Source organism: Hylobates moloch, unplaced genomic scaffold (assembly GCF_009828535.3).
Source record: "Hylobates moloch isolate HMO894 unplaced genomic scaffold, HMol_V3 SCAFFOLD_8, whole genome shotgun sequence".
NCBI classification, from domain to species: domain Eukaryota; kingdom Metazoa; phylum Chordata; class Mammalia; order Primates; family Hylobatidae; genus Hylobates; species Hylobates moloch.
The window spans coordinates 105,830,581-105,847,429 of record NW_026652283.1 but is presented as its reverse complement, the minus strand read 5'-3'; the positions used below and the strand labels follow the sequence as shown (position 1 = coordinate 105,847,429).

Genomic DNA, 16,849 nt, shown 5'->3' with positions numbered 1-16,849 from the left:
CTAGAAGCAGATTCCAGGATACTGTACAAAGAGAAAGAAACCAAAGAGAGAGGCCAGCAGTGTCACTGAGTTGAGGAGACAGAGATAGGAGTTTGGGAAGATCAAGATGGCTAGCATTTGTGGGGCAGAAACCCAGAGAAGAGGGATTGTACAGAGAGAATGCCCTAGAAATCTGAAGAGAGATCCCCTTGAGCATTTGGTTAAGTTTGCTAGTAATCATCAAAAGATCCTGCCTTATTAGTAGGGATGAATTACTCTAAAGACTACATTGAATCTGCTGTAACAGTTTAAAAGCAAGTTTTGAAAGTATCATACTGTTCCTAAATAACTTAACTCCCTGTTAGAATAAAATGCAACATTCTTTAGAATAAGGTACAAACAACATTATGGGAATACAACAAATTCCAACACTCCACAACATAAAAATCACAGTGTTCAACATTCCATAAAATATTACCACGGACTTAAAAGGCGAGAAAAGAGAATTCATAACCAGTTGAAAAATAAATAAAAATGGAAAAGACTAAAACATTTTTATTTATAAAAAGGCAACCTTGTAAGTTAATTACTAAAGCATTATGATAACTTTTGATAAGTATTCTCAAATTGATTTAGTTCTTAACTTCATGAAATGTGAATGCTTTAAGAATTGACCAGCATGTCTTTTGCTTAGCTAAAATCGCAATATTAAACTGAAGAGAAACTTATGCTGGCTCTTTATTAGTAGAAATATGCAAACAGCTATACTATTCAAACTTGCTAGTAACTTGGGGCTACTATCATTACTGTTACTGTAGGACTTACATGTCTAGCCATTTACAATCTAAAGAAGAGTGAATGGGAAGTAAGAGAATCACAGAAACAGTATGTTGCCTCATTGGAGCTTTGAGAAGGTGTGGTTAGAAAGAATGGGGGCAGCTGGAAGAGGATTATCCTGGAGTAGAGGACAAAGAAATGTGGGGATGAGAGAGTAAAGGATGACTGACTAGAGGGCCTCGCATGGTGGGAGGTGATGATAGGGATGTAAAGCATGATTTGCTGTAGCTGGTCCCAGGCTCAGGTAGGGCCTCCTGTAAGGGTGTGTGCTACGGACTGAACTGTGTTCTCCCCAAAGTTAATATGTTGAAGCCCTAACTCCTAATGTGACTATATTTGGAGATAGGGCTTATAAAGAGGTAATCAAAGTTAAACTAGGTCATAAGGGTGGAACCCTGATCCAATGGGATTCATGTCCTTTTAAGGAGAGACACCAGAGAACTCTGTCTTTCTGCCTTGTGAGGACACATTCAGAAGGCAGCCATCTATAAGCCACCAACAGTCCTCATCAGAAACCACATCAGCCAGCACCATGATCTTGGAGTTCCCAGCCTCCAGAACTGAGAGAAATAAATTTCTGCTTTTTAAGCCACCCAGTGTATGGTTTGTTATATGGCCACCAGGGCAGACTAATACAGGTGTATTAAAGTTTTAGTCAGCAGCCAGGCTTGGTGGCACCCACCTGTAGTCCTAGCTACTCGGAGGCCAAGGTAGAAAGATCACTGGAGTCCAGGGGTTCGAGGTTGCCCTGGGCCGAGATCAGGACACTGCACTCCAGCCTAAGCAGCAGAGAGAGACTCCTTCTCTAAAAAATAAAGTTTCAGTCAGAATGTCAATAAAAATATCCTGTATCATGTACCAATTCCCAGGGCACTGAGGGTGTTGAGTAGACCTGGATTTCATGATAAGCACCTGTTTAACTAAACTAATAGGTTGCTTTTCATCTAGGCACAAGGTAAAGAAAACATAAACGAGGACAGTCACCAAGGAGAAGTTTGGGGTTTTAACATTTCCACAATTCCAAGAAATAAATAGGAGTTAGCACAAAGGAGGTGTACGTTTGTTTGTGCATTCCCACCCTACAGTTGATTGTCTTTATACAATCAGCTTCTTTACAAATTGTACTTTGGAACTTTTAAGAATGTTAAGGTTTTGTGGCATTTCTGTTAGCTGACCTCAGTTCTCCATCAGTTATTGCCACGTGAATGCAAGTACATTCTGAAATGCTATTCAACTACCATTCAAGGCTTTGAACAGGCAGCTATTGCCATAACTCATTCAGAAAAACACCTCAAGATTAACTAAAATTGTCTTTATTCCATGCTGTTTTCAAGCCAGTCTAATAACTACCAACATGTGTATAGCAAAATTAATTTTGCAAAATGTATTAATAGTATTTTCTATGTAAATTTTTTTATGTTAAGAAAAAAGTATTTTACTTTCTAGGTTTTGATAAACACTTTCTTATTGATTTTTAATCTCCTTGATTATATCCACCCTGGAGTTTTATAGATAAAAGTTGGAGATGATTGTGGGAGAAAAATGAGAGGGTAATTTTCTCTTTTTTATTAATGATAAAGTTTGCCTACTTACATAAAGATAAAATTAATAAATTACTTGACAGATTTTCATTGTTAATATAGCCCAAAATGCTCTATATTTCTCTTTTTTATAGTATGATAGAAACCTTTGGTTACACTTTAGTAAAACAAAATGCTATATTAAGAATCATTGATATTACATTATAAACTTTATGACCTCTAAAAAAAAGTTAATTTTGAAGAAGCATAACTTGTGAGCATGTGGTGAAGCGGCATCCCATTGAAGATCAGTGTTACTGCTTTTAATCTCGTTTAAGTTAATACTTCAGTATACTGGTAGCTATAACTATAGGGCCTTTGTTTTGGTCAATGATATTTAACCTACAATTTATGTTAATAAACTGGCATTGTTCTTAAAGTAGGTTGTACATTAACTACCGAAAATTGGACATTTGTTGCTGAAGGAAGTGGTTTCATTTTCTGAATGCCTCTGTTCCCTTTATAGTCATTTTTTCCATTATTGACAATAGTTATTTGCATTTTTGAAGACATGAGGTGGCTTTCTCAAAAGCCGTATCCATCTAATAAATAAATTCAGTAAAGTGACAGGATATAAAATTTAAAATCTAGGTGGAAAAATCCATAGCATTTCTGTACACAAATAACAACCTAGCCAAGAAAAGAAATCAAAACAATCCCATTTATGATAGCATTAAAAAATTAAAATGATTAGGAATAAATTTAACCAAGGAGATAAAAGACCTGTATACTCGAAAACGATAAAACATTGTTGAAAGAAATTGAAGAAGACACAAATGGAAAGATATTTCATGCTCATGGATTGGAAGAATTAATATTGTTAAAATGCCCATACTACCCAAAGCAATATGCAGATCCAACACAATCACTGTCAAAATCCCAAGGGCATTGTTCACATAAATTAAAAAAAAAGTCCTAAAACTTACCAAAGACCCTAAATAGCCAGAGAATCCTGAGGTGGGGTTGCGGGGGGGAAGAGACATCACACTTCCTGATTTTAAATTTTATTTCAAAGCTATAGTATATAGCTATAGTAATCAAAACTGTACACTACTGGCACAAAACAGACACATAGACCATTGGTACAGAATAAGGATTTCAGATATAAATCCAAACATATATTGGCAACTAATTTTCAACAAGGGTACCAAGAAGACACAATGGGGAGAGGATAGTCTCTTCAAATAAATGATTCCAGGGAAACTGGATTGCCACATGTAAAAGAATGAAATTGAGCCAGGCACAGTGGTTCACGCCTGTAGCCTAAGCTACTTGGGTGGCTAAGGCAGCTTCTTGAGCCCAGGAGTTAGAGGTCACAGTGAGCTATGATCACACTGCATTCCAGACTGGGTGACAGAGCAAGACCCTCTCTCTTTAAAAAAATAAGAATGAAATTGGAACTTTATCTTACACTATACACTAAAATCAACTCAAGATTGATAAAAGACCTGAACATAACACCTGAAGCCATAAAACTCCTCGAAGAAAACATGGGTAAAAGCTCCTTGATATTAGCCTTGGCAATGATTTCTTGAACATCACACCAAAAGCTCAGGCTACAAAAGCAAAAATAAATAAATGTAACTACATCAAACTGCAAAACTTCTCCACAGCAAAAGAAACAACAAAATGGAAAAGGGCAACTACAGAGTGGGAAAAAATATTTGCAAGCCATATGCCATGGGGGATTGGGGGGGAAATGGGTAAAAGTGTTAGGTGATGGGTATGTTAATTTGTTACACTTTAGTAACCATTTTTCTATATATTGTGTCTTTTAACATCATGTTGTATACCTTAAATATACAAACCTTTTTTTTTTTTTGTGATGCAGTCTTGCTCTTTTGCCAGACTGGAGTGCAGTGGTGCGATCTCGGCTCACTGCAACCTCCACCTCCCAGGTTCAAGCGATTCTCCTGCCTCAAGCTCCTGAGTAGCTGGGACTACAGGCATGCGCCACTATGCCCAGCTAATTTTTGTATTTTTAGTAGAGACGATTTCACCGTGTTGGCCAGGATGGTCTCAATCTCTTGACCTCATGATCCGCCCGCCTTGACCTCCCAAAGTGCTGAGATTACAGGCGTGAGCCACCACGCCCAGCCAATAAAATTTATTTAAAAAAAAAAAAAAAGCTATACTCGACAATATAGGGCTACCTCAAAAGTAAATGTGAAAAGAAGGATTAGAATCATTGATAAGGCATTGGTATTAAAAACCAGCCTATCCTAGATTTAAGATGAAAGCGGTATTGTGGACATTTGTTAAGTCCTCCAAAACCACTAATAGCTTATTTGAGGTTAAAGGGTCCTCCCTTAAAATATGTAATACAAACTTATGGTTTAGAATTTCACTGTTTTGCCTCACACATGACTTTACAATGTGTAAATCAGGAATCCAGCATTTCTTCCTGTATACCAACAAAATTTATATTTTAAATTAACTCATAAAAATCCTATATAATTTTAAAGCAAATGCTGACATTCTGTGACCCATAAATAGCACACATGGAATTGGTATGTCCTGTAGAAGTACTGCTTTCTTTACCTATCCATAGTATACAGTAAGTCCTCATTTAACATTGTCAGTAGGTTCTTATAATGAGACCAGTTTTACCATAGGGTAATTAATCTGAACAATTGCCAAGTCCCTTCGGCACATTTCTCATCACAGACACATCACCAAACTCCTAGAGGAAAACCTAAAACACTCCTAATACTAAACATTGAAATAGATGTGAGCTATCCATACATTTAAGAAAGACTAAATAAAGACAAGTAAGATAATTATTTATCCAATTTTAGGGAAATCAGTGAATGACGGTGTTTGTGTTGGTGGTGGACTACATCAAAGAATAAATTTTTGCAAAACAAAAATTGTGAGGAGCATCTCCTACTACCATGCAGTTCAGATGCTAACCAATATGGCAGGCTCATTGAACGCTTTCATACTACATCATTTACTGTTGTGCATTTTGTATGATTATCATAGACTAAGCACTTCTATTTTACAATCCTTTGTATTCATTCATTCATTTTCCAACTTGTTTATTCCAGTTTAGGATCTCAGTCAGATCCCATCCTGGCAGCCCAGGGTACAAGATGGGAACCAACCCTGGACAGGATGCCATTCCATCGCAGGACACACTCACACACAGACCCATGCTTCCTCACACTGGGGCAGGTTAGATATGCCAGTTCACCTAAACACACCTTTGGGGTGTAGGAGGAAACTGGAGTACCCAGAGAAAACCCACACCAGACACAGTGAGAGCATGCAAACTCTACACAAACAGTGGCTGTCAGGAATATTATTTTTTCTCATCAACCAACATTGAACAAAATGACATTATTGGAGACCCTGCTGTAGTTAATGCAATTGATGAGATTCAACTTCCCCATCATTAACTTATTTTTTCAAATATAAGGAGCATAGCAGCCTCATCTCTATCTTTTTCCAAAGGTAACTTCCCACTTCTTTATCCACAAGTCACTCTGTCACTGTATTTTAATATCCTCTTGTCCACGCACCAGGCTTACATAGTCTTCCTTGGGATTTAAAGGGATCTGACAAATTCTTTTAGAAAGTCAGCATAGCTTTTTGTCTATATTGACATCAACACACGAGGTCAGCCTATGCGTCTAAGAGAAACATGTCAACATGGCTGTCTTAGTGCATTTCTCATTGTTATTCTCTAGAGTGATAGCCCTTGAAGGTCATATTATAGATCGTTTTATCAAAGGCATGTCAACAATAGTAACTGGGCAATGGTTGGTTCCACCTAATGAGATAAGTCGTCCAAAACCACTAATAGCTTGATGCCCTAACAAAACCCAGTTGTCTAAATATTTCACCATGACTTCAAACTACTCTCAAACTTAAGATAATTGATCTGCACATTTCATTCTCAGTCCTCAAAAGTACATTGCTTAAGATGTTTCTTCTGTAAGTATAGGGTGAAAGTGCAGATAAATCCAAGTGTGCAAACGGTATTTCACTTCGTAATTCCTCCTTCTGCCCCTCAGTTTATACACCTGGGCAAACATATATGTACAGACATATCTTTATGTAGTTATGTATATCTTTACAGCTTGATGCCCGAGTCTCAGACTCATGTAAAAGCAAGTCTGGTACATGAGTTCAGATTATGATGTTTGTACCGTCCTGAAATCAGTCTCCAAGAAAAGGTTCAAGATACCAACTTATCAGCAGATTTTTTTCTGAAATAGACTCTCTTCATGGTTAATTTATAGAATCTTATTCTTCCTGTAACTTTTAAATTGGAGGAGATTGGGAGGCATGACATATACCAACTTTTTGAATATGGCATTGTTTCCTAGCGTTGGTCAATGGGATATTATTGCCCATCCAGGATGAGGATATTAATGTGACTATTTCAACTCTTCCTTTCTCTGAAATCTGTTCATCTCAGTGTTATTTATTGCCAGGAACAGTGGCGTATGCCTGTAATCCCAGCTACTTGGGAGCTGAGGCAAGAGGATCCCTTGAGCCCAGGAGCTCAGAGACCAGCCTGGGCAACACAGCAAGACCCCATTTCTTTTTATAATTGTATTTATATTAACTGATCTGAGTGCTAAAAATAAATTGTATAGACACCTTTATTTCCATAATTAGTTATTATCATTCCTAAGAAATTCTAATGAGGTCAGTCAGATATGTCACTGGAAAACTAAAGTCTCAACACAAGATAATATAATGATTTGCTTATGGGTACAGGCTGAACATATTGGAACTCCATGAACTTTAGTTTTGACAGATTAAAAATAACCAGCTAATGAAATTAAGCACTAAAGCTTTATTCTTAGGTTATCCCTAGAGAAATAATTCCTCATTTTTATTTTGGCTTGAAACTTGATTACAAATTGAGAGTTGGCTTTTTTGTACCTTTTACGGAATTCAAGTGCATTTGATTAAGCATTTAACATCACTCCCAGAGGGAAGCAATCTCAAAGTGTCATCGGGCATGGTAGGTATTAAACATCCTAGTTTTTCTGACCTGTAATCAACCTTAACCATGACCTATCACCTCCCCACCACACACTGGATTACCTGGAGGCCATTCTATGTCAGAAAGACTGTACTAGAGACTTGAACTTCGTACAAGTGAGAATTAGATTTAAATTACTAAGCTGATTTTCATTTCCGATTTTAATCAAAACTTAAATACTTGTCTCCAGAAATAAAAGATAGTCATGTTTGACTAATACCAGCAGCCCTGTGGCTGTCCTGCCGTGAGCAGCTTATCCTCCCTCCCCCACTCCTTTCCTTTCTTTCTTTCCTTTTGTACAATGTTGAATTAAGGTCACCAACGTCTACTCGTTACTCTAATAAGAATTTTAAGTCTGATTAAAATATTAAACATGAATTGACACCACAGTGGTTTGGTGTCATGCATGTTAGAAATAACCGCTTAAGTTAAATGCTGATGTTTAATTCTTTTGTTATCTTTATAGGAATAGTTCTCCAGTATTATTTTGATTTATTACTGATTTTTTTAATGATTATCCTAGAATGGGTAATTTAAATATGTAAAGCTCTGTAAGTACTTACTGGACCTAATTTGCAAGTAAAAATATAGTTCATGCAAATAGTGGGTGTGCTCTTTAGAGGCCAAGAGGCTGTTCAATATCTGTCTTAAGATGTACCTCCCGCTCTGTATCTGTTTGTTAATATGGGGCTAGAAGTATCTTTCTCTCTCTATATATATATATTTTTTATTTTTATATATATGTATTTTATATTTATATTTTTTTAATTATACTTTAAGTTCTAGGGTACATGTGCACAACGTGCAGGTTTGTTACATATGTATACATGTGCCATCTTGGTGTGCTGTACCCATTAACTCATCATTTACATCAGGTATATCTCTGAATGCTATCCCTCCCCACTCCCCCCACCCCACAACAGGCCCCGGTGTGTGTTGTTCCCCTTCGTGTGTCCGTGTGTTCTCATTATTCAGTTCCCACCTATGAATGAGAACATTCAGTGTTTGGCTTTTTGTCCTTGCGACAGTTTACTGAGAATGATGATTTCCAGTTTCATCCATGTCCCTACAAAGGACATGAACTCATCCTTTTTTATGGCTGCATAGTATTCCATGGTGTATATGTGCCACATTTTCTTAATCCAGTCTATCATTGTTGGACATTTGGGTTGGTTCCAAGTCCTTGCTGTTGTGAGTAGTGCCGCAGTAAACATACGTGTGCATGTGTCTTTATAGCAGCATGATTTATATTCCTTTGGGTATATACCCAGTAATGGGATGGCTGGGTCAAATGATATTTCTAGTTCTAGATCCATGAGGAGTCGCCACACTGTCTTCCACAATGGTTGAGCTAGTTTACAGTCCCACCAACAGTGTAAAAGTGTTCCTATTTCTCCACATCCTCTCCAGCACCTGTTGTTTCCTGACTTTTTAATGATCACCATTCTAACTGGTGTGAGGTGATACCTCACTGTGGTTTTGATTTGCATTTCTCTGATGGCCAGCCATGATGAGCATTTATTCATGTGTCTGTTGACTGCATAAATGTCTTCTTTTGAGAAGTGTCTGTTCATCCTTTGCCCACTTTTTGATGGGATTGTTTGTTTTTTTCTTGTAAATTTGTTTCAATTCTTTGTAGATTCTGGATATTAGCCCTTTGTCAGATGAGTAGATTGCAAAAATTTTCTCCCATTCAGTAGGTTGCCTGTTCACTCTGATGGTAGTTTGTTCTGCTGTGCAGAAGCTCTTTAGTTTAATGAGATCCCATTCGTCAATTTTGGCTTTTGTTGCCATTGCTTTTGGTGTTTTAGACATGAAGTCCTTGCCCCCCATGCCTATGTCCTGAATGGTATTGCCTAGGTTTTCTTCTAGGGTTTTTATGGTTTTAGGTCCAACATTTAAGTCTTTAATCCATCTTGAATTAGTTGTTATATAAGGTGTAAGGAAGGGATCCAGTTTCAGCTTTCTACATATGGCTAGCCAGTTTTCCCAGCACCATTTGTTAAATAGGGAATCCTTTCCCCATTTCTTGTTTTTGTCAACTTTGTCAAAGATCAGATGGTTGTAGATGTGTGGTATTATTTCTGAGGGCTCTGTTCAGTTCCATTGATATATATCTCTGTTTTAGTACCAGTACCATGCTGTTTTGGTTACTATAGCCTGGTAGTATAGTTTGAAGTCCGGTAGCATGATGCCTCCAGCTTTGTTCTTTTGGCTTAGGATTGTCTTGGTTATGTGGGCTCTTTTTTGGTTCTATATGAACTTTAAAGTAGTTTTTTCCAATTCTGTGAAGAAAGTCATTGGTAGCTTGATGGAGATGGCATTGAATCTGTAAATTACCTGGGGCAGTATGGGCCATTTTCATGACATTGATTCTTCCTGCCCATGAGCATGGAATGTTCTTCCATTTGTTTGTGTCCTCTTTTATTTCGTTGAGCAGTGGTTTGTAGTTCTCCTTGAAGAGGTCCTTCACATCCCTTGTAAGTTGGATTCCTAGGTATTTTATTCTCTGTGAAGCAATTGTGAATGGGAGTTCACTCATGATTTGGCTCTCTGTTTGTCTATTATTGGTGTATAAGAATGCTTGTGATTTTTGCACATTGATTTTGTATCCTGAGACTTTGCTGAAGTTGCTTATCAGCTTAAGGAGATTTGGGGCTGAGACGATGGGGTTTTCTAGATACACAATCATGTCATCTGCAAACAGGGACAATTTGACTTCCTCTTTTCCTAATTGAATACCCTTTATTTCTTTCTCCTGCCTGATTGCCCTGATCAGAACTTCCAACACTATGTTGAATAGGAGTGGTGAGAGAGGGCATCCCTGTCTTGTGCCAGTTTTCAAAGGGAATGCTTGCAGTTTTTGCCCATTCAGTATGATATTGGCTGTGGGTTTGTCATAGATAGCTCTTATTATTGTGAGATACATCCCATCAATACCTAATTTATTGAGAGTTTTTAGCATGAAGGGCTGTTGAATTTTGTCAAAGGCCTTTTCTGCATCTATTGAGATAATCATGTGGTTTTTGTCTTTGGTTCTGTTTATATGCTGGATTACATTTATTGATTTGCATATGTTGAACCAGCCTTGCATCCCAGGGATGAAGCCCACTTGATCATGGTGGATAAGCTTTTTGATGTGCTGCTGGATTCGGTTTGCCAGTATTTTATTGAAGATTTTTGCATCGATGTTCATCAGGGATATTGGTCTAAAATTCTTTTTTGTGTGTGTGTCTCTGCCAGGCTTTGGTATCAGGATGATGCTGATGCTGGCCTCATAAAATGAGTTAGGGAGGATTCCCTCTTTTTCTGTTGATTGGAATAGTTTCAGAAGGAATGGTACCAGCTCCTCCTTGTACCTCTGGTAGAATTCGGCTGTGAATCTATTTGGTCCTGGACTTTTTTTGGTTGGTAAGCTATTAATTATTGCCTCAATTTCAGAGCCTGTTACTGGTCTGTTAAGAGATTCAACTTCTTCCTGGTTTAGTCTTGGGAGGGTGTATGTGTCCAGGAATTTACCCATTTCTTCTAGATTTTCTAGTTTATTTGCGTAGAGGTGTTTATAGTATTCTCTGATGGTAGTTTGTATTTCTGTTGGATCGGTGGTGATAACGCTTTATTTTTATTGCATCTATTTGATTCCTCTCTCTTTTCTTCTTTGTAAGTCTTGCTAGCAGTCTATCAATTTTGTTGATCTTTTCAAAAAACCAGCTCCTGGATTCACTGATTTTTTGAAGGGTTTTTTTTGTGTCTCTATCTCCTTCAGTTCTGCTCTGATCTTAGTTATTTCTTGCCTTCTGCTAGCTTTTGAATGTGTTTGCTCTTGCTTTTCTAGTTCTTTTCATTGTGATGTTAGGGTGTCAATTTTAGATCTTTCCTGCTTTCTCTTGTGGGCATTTAGTGCTATAAATTTCCCTCTACACACTGCTTTAAATATGTCCCAGAGATTCTGGTATGTTGTGACTTTGTTCTCATTGGTTTCAAAGAACACCTTTATTTCTGCCTTCATTTCGTTATGTAGTGATTCAGGAGCAGGTTGTTCAGTTTCCATGTAGTTGAGCGGTTTTGAGTGAGTTTCTTAGTCCTGAGTTCTAGTTTGATTGCACTGTGGTCTGAGAGACAGTTTGTTATAATTTCTGTTCTTTTACATTTGCTGAGGAGTGCTTTACTTCCTACTATGTGGTCAGTTTTGGAATAGGTGTGGTGTGGTGCTGAAAAGAATGTATATTTTGTTGATTTGGGGTGGAAAGTTCTGTAGATGTCAAAGAAGTATCTTTTAGTGTGCTCAGCAAGTCATATGATTTTCTTTGATGTATTTCTTCTTTGAAGCTTTTAACCTCTTTGTTTATCTGTATTGCATCCTTTAAAGAATTCAATAAATTTCAAATTGACCATTTAAGGATATAAGCAAGAATACTCACTAAAAGTAGCTATAAGTGAAATATTGGTAAACAAAATTAGAAGGATCATTTATTCTATTAATATTATTTGCCCCAAAAGTTAATGAGGTGTATATTTTCCATAAGGCTGCATTGTTTGTTTTTTTCTAGGCCTAAGACAGTATAGCATGTGTGAGGGCCAAAAGTTTTCTCCTATTACCTCTGACAAGATGGAGCAAAACTTACAGGTCTAGAGGGTTGATTTAAGCTTCCAAAAACGAAAGAAAGAAAGAGAGAAAGAAAAAGAGAGAGAGAGGGGAAGAAAGAAAGAAAGATTTTTTTTTTTTTTTTTTTTTACCATTCCTGAGAACAACCATGTGTTTGTGTATGAAGAATGGTTATTTAAGCAAGGAAAACATTATAGGTACATGTACAAATGATACCTGATTTGCAAGTAAAAATATAATTGTTCATGTAAATGTGAGTGCATTCTCATTTAGGGGCAATAGGTCTGTTCATTGCCTCTCCCACTTCCCACCCCAAAATACAGCTCTAGACATATACATAATCAATATGCAAATCTACACAGCATATTTACATTGGAAACAAATGTAGCCCGTTATAGAAAAATAAGTGGAGCTGTTTTAAGCATTCATTAAATCTCTCAGGGCAAGGGGATGAATTAAACTTTATAAGGCTGCTATAAAAATAACTATTTTAGAATTTAAATATGGCTGTACAATTTAGTGCTTGTTACCATGTTCAGTTTTAACACCCAAATCCAATCTCCAAAAAATACTCCAAATGAGATACTGCATTAGGGAACCTGTGACTGTGCCCACCACACAAACATTTTAAAATTGGGGCCTCAGCATGTCTCATTTTATACAGAATTAAAAGGAAATTCCTTGAATTTCCAAAAAGAATTCTGTGGTTTGACCAGTCTTAAGTAAATATGATGTTGAGTTAGGGTCCTGGTAGGTAGGATTCTGTCAGCGCATCCACGGGGTAGAAAGCCTGGTCCTTTCCACCTGTTAGTGGTCTGCGTGGTCACAACCAAGAAGCCAGGTTTCCACAACTCATGTTCTTGTCGTTAATGATGTATCTTGGAGAAAGAATTAAAGTAGTGTAATGTAAATGTTGAAATGTAAGTTTAAAAATTAAAACACCAATGAGGGTCACATTTCCGTGAAGAATGACTGGCACTGCTACTTACAAGATAAGTAATAATCAAAACCAGGCATATGAGAAGGAGAAGGAAAAGGTGCAGTTACATTGTGCTAGGTACTTTACAGTGGGAGAGTGGATGGTGGCTTTCAGCTGTGTAACTTGAAGAACCGAAAATTCCTCCTTGTCAAAAAAACTGAACAATATACACACACACACGCTTTTGTTCCCAGTATTTTGTGTCAGTTTCATTTATTTTTGTTAAATGTAGCTTCTCTTTATGGTTGTCTTTGAAAATATGCATCCCTCTGGAAGAGATGACACATTAGGTGAAAGTCACATTATGATGTGAATCAAGGTATATGAACGTTGTCAGGAAGGGGAAATAGGTCCCGGAATTAGCCAAATAGGAGGGGAGGGAGGCAACCAGATGCAAGCCGGATTTGCACTGCTTTACAAAGTTGCTGTGCAGTCATTTAGAGAGAGGCCCAACTCTAATTATTACACTCTCATATGCAGTGAGAAACTTGGAGATTTCTTTTGTATGTCCTTATCCCAAAAATAGGCATGGCTTTTTTTTTTTTTTTTTTCAGTGAAAGAGGTTTGCAGCTGGACTGGGAGTGTTAAGGTGAGAAAGGTCAACAGGTTACAGAGGCCAGTGCAACAGGGCTTGTTAGACATAATCAAAGACCTAGTTAGGGAAGCTGCAGGAAGCAGAGGGTTGGGATTTCCACCTAGGGAGGTTATAGGGGCCCTCTGGCTAAAGGGAAGTTAGCTCAGCTCTGAAAAGGTTTAAAATCCAGTTTAAAATTCTGATTAGGAAAATCCCACAATAAGCAGTTGGTCTTTTTAAATGTTTCCCCTCTCACAGGTTAAGATGCTTCTGCCTAATAGTTCAGCATCATTGTAAAGGACTTAGTGTGTTCGCAGATCACTTTGATAAGTGCTTCTGCCACCTCTTTTCTTTCCCCCTTTTTGTGCTTTAAGAACCTCCCTCATGAGATCATTTTCTTCTTTCTGAGATTGGTCTGCCTAGGGAAGACTAGAATGACAGTGTAGACTAATTAAATTGTTGTCCAGAGTTGTCATTCATTTGTTGCTTTTGAACTAAGAGAGATGGAAGCCACTTCATATTAATGCATTGTTTTAATGTATAAGCCAACACCTCACACTTACTGAGCATAAAGTTTTTTGCCATGTATTTTCCTTTTTTTTGCAGTATTCTTAGCCCTCTGTCAAATTAAGATGTTTATCTCTTTTGAAAACTCCTATTTCCTCCTGAAACAGTAAGAACTAAGGAGAAGAGCAAAGCATTGGAACAGTCCCTGCTGAAGACAATAGTATGATAAGAACATTGAAAAATACAGGCCGGGCGCGGTAGCTCACGCTTGTAATCCCAGCACTTTGGGAGGCCGAGGCGGGTGGATCACGAGGTCGGGAGATCGAGACCACGGTGAAACCCCGTCTCTACTAAAAATACAAAAAAATTAGCCGGGCGTGGTGGCGGGCGACTGTAGTAGTCCCAGCTACTCAGAGAGGCTGAGGCAGGAGAATGGCGTGAACCCGGGAGGCGGAGCTTGCAGTGAGCCGAGACTGCACCACTGCACTCCAGCCTGGGCGACAGAGCAAGACTCTGTCTCAAAAAAAAAAAAAAAAAAATTTAATAGGCTAAAATGCATTTGGGACATCAAGTTATTGGCCAGAATGTATCTTTATGCATAGTGAGCCTTGCCACTGGGGGTCTCATGGGGAGTAATGGTGATTAAAAGGTTTTTGAAGAGCGAAGTTGTGTGACCAAGCTTGTATAAGAGACTGAAACTTGGTTCATCTGGTAGTAGACAGCCTGAAGACAGACACTCCAGACATGTGTTAGTCCATTTGCATTGCTATGGAATAACTGAGGCTGGGCAATTTATAAAGAAAAAGTTTTATTTGGCTCACAGTTCTGCAGGGTGTACAAGAAGTATAGAGCCAGCATCTGCTTCTGGAAGGGCCTCAGGAAGCTTTCAATCAATGGCGGAGAGTGAAGGCAAGTCACATGGAGAGAGAAGGAGCAAAAAAGAAAGCGAGAAGGTGCCACACTCTTTTGAACAACCAGATCTCATTACCACTCATTACTGAGGGAAGAGCACTGGGCCATTCATGAGGGGCCCACCCCCCTGACCCCAACACCTGCCACTAGGCCCTAGCTCCAACATTGAGCGTCACATGCCAACAGATTTGGAGGGGACAAATATCCAAACCATATCAAGAAAGGATTTTGGTGGCCCAGTTAAGAGGTGAAAAAGGCTTTGAAGAGGAAGGGCCAAGAGATATTTGGGAATCAGAATCCTCAGGACTTAGTTTCCTTACCACTATGGCAGTATCAGTAGTGACTGTGTCCCAACCTCAAGAAAGTGAACTTGACTGTGCCTGGTCTCTCATAAATTTCCAGACCAGTCTCAGTGAGGTAAAAAGATGCATTCCAGGATCAGTGAATATTATGTAGTCATTTCATAGTACCCAGTGGGTTAACGCTTCTATAACTAAAACAAGCCGTTCCCCCTTTTCTGCCAGCAGAAAGATGGAAAACAAGATTCACAATATGCTTCCTGTGATGTGTTAGGATTTGTTTGGTCATGATTTTTTATCCATAACAGAGGGATATAGTAAGAGTTTGAATCCCAGAAATAGAACTGCCCACTTACTTGGCTGAGGCAGGGGTAGGGGAGAAGCAGTGTGTATGGCCAGAATTTCGTCAGGTGGTAGAATATGTTGCCTAAGGGGTTTAAACAACAGTATGTTGAAGTTCAGGCAAGATGTCAGTAAAACAGGAAACTACTGAATACAGACTAAATGTAAGAATCTTTATACATTATAAGAATTGAAACCTTCAGGGACTGAAAGAAGGTCATGGGGAATCTGGAAGACAAAGCAAAAGGTCGTTTATAGGAAATGGATCATGTCTGCTTTAGATTCAAAGCCAAGATAACTATATATTAAACCCCAAAAAGTGACACCAGACCTGCCAGAATGCTCACCATGCCAAGTCAGTGACTTAAAGAGTCAGTGATCCTATGGGTATAAATATCAGGCCCAAGAATGGAAATGAAGAAGGTTGTCTAGTCTGGAAGAACCTGCCACCACCCACAAACTAAGTCATCTTGACCAATAGGTTGAACTGTACGTGTATCCGTATATTAAACAAATACTTACTGCATGGTCATCTGTAGTATCCTAGACACTTTATTGGTTTTGTGATATAAAACTGAAAGAGACACTGCGTCCCTCAAGGAGAGGGGGAGGTTGGCAGGCACAGAGCAGTAAGTTTCTTCCTTTTTAGAGGTGGTGGTTGGTCCCACCTTTAGCAGAAGATTCAAATAACACCGTCTCACAGGAGAGAACAAGAGCAAGGCCTCAGCCCAAATCAAAGCCCACGCTTTCAGTGGACAGTCACTCCTCAGCAGAGACAGCACCCATGTGACTCACCAGACTCCCTTGACCACAGTTTTTCCACAGTCAGAGGCAGGCAGAATGGTCTATAAACTGAAACCACTGGGTTATTTTTATTTCTTGGCGCAAGTTCAGATTCCCACATGTGGCGGAGACCGTGGACACGTGACAATGTCTAGGGCATGACTGCTGTATTCACACCCACTGTCACAATTCCCTTGTCCTACTCCTACCCACTGAAGAGGAATGTGAACAGAAAAGACTTTGGGGGGGTGGAATTGATATATTTTACAGTACTAGTTACTAATGGGTGGACTACATGTGAGGATTGTGGAATAAAAATTTTTTTGAACAAAAGGTGTGCATTATAAACAAGTCTTGTTATGTTATTATTGTCATTTTTTCTTTCGAGGTGGAAGTAGACGGAAGAGAGAATCAGGATAATCTTGTCTGTCATAGCCGGAGACCGTCAG

The 16,849-nt window shown here is 38.5% G+C and overlaps 1 protein-coding gene across 2 annotated transcripts in view; it reads left to right on the top strand.

Moving 5' to 3' along the window:
• Nucleotides 1-16,849, top strand: part of UBE2E2 (ubiquitin conjugating enzyme E2 E2) — a 388,450-nt gene that overhangs the window by 347,240 nt on the left and 24,361 nt on the right. The gene's annotated exons all lie outside the window — the stretch shown is intronic.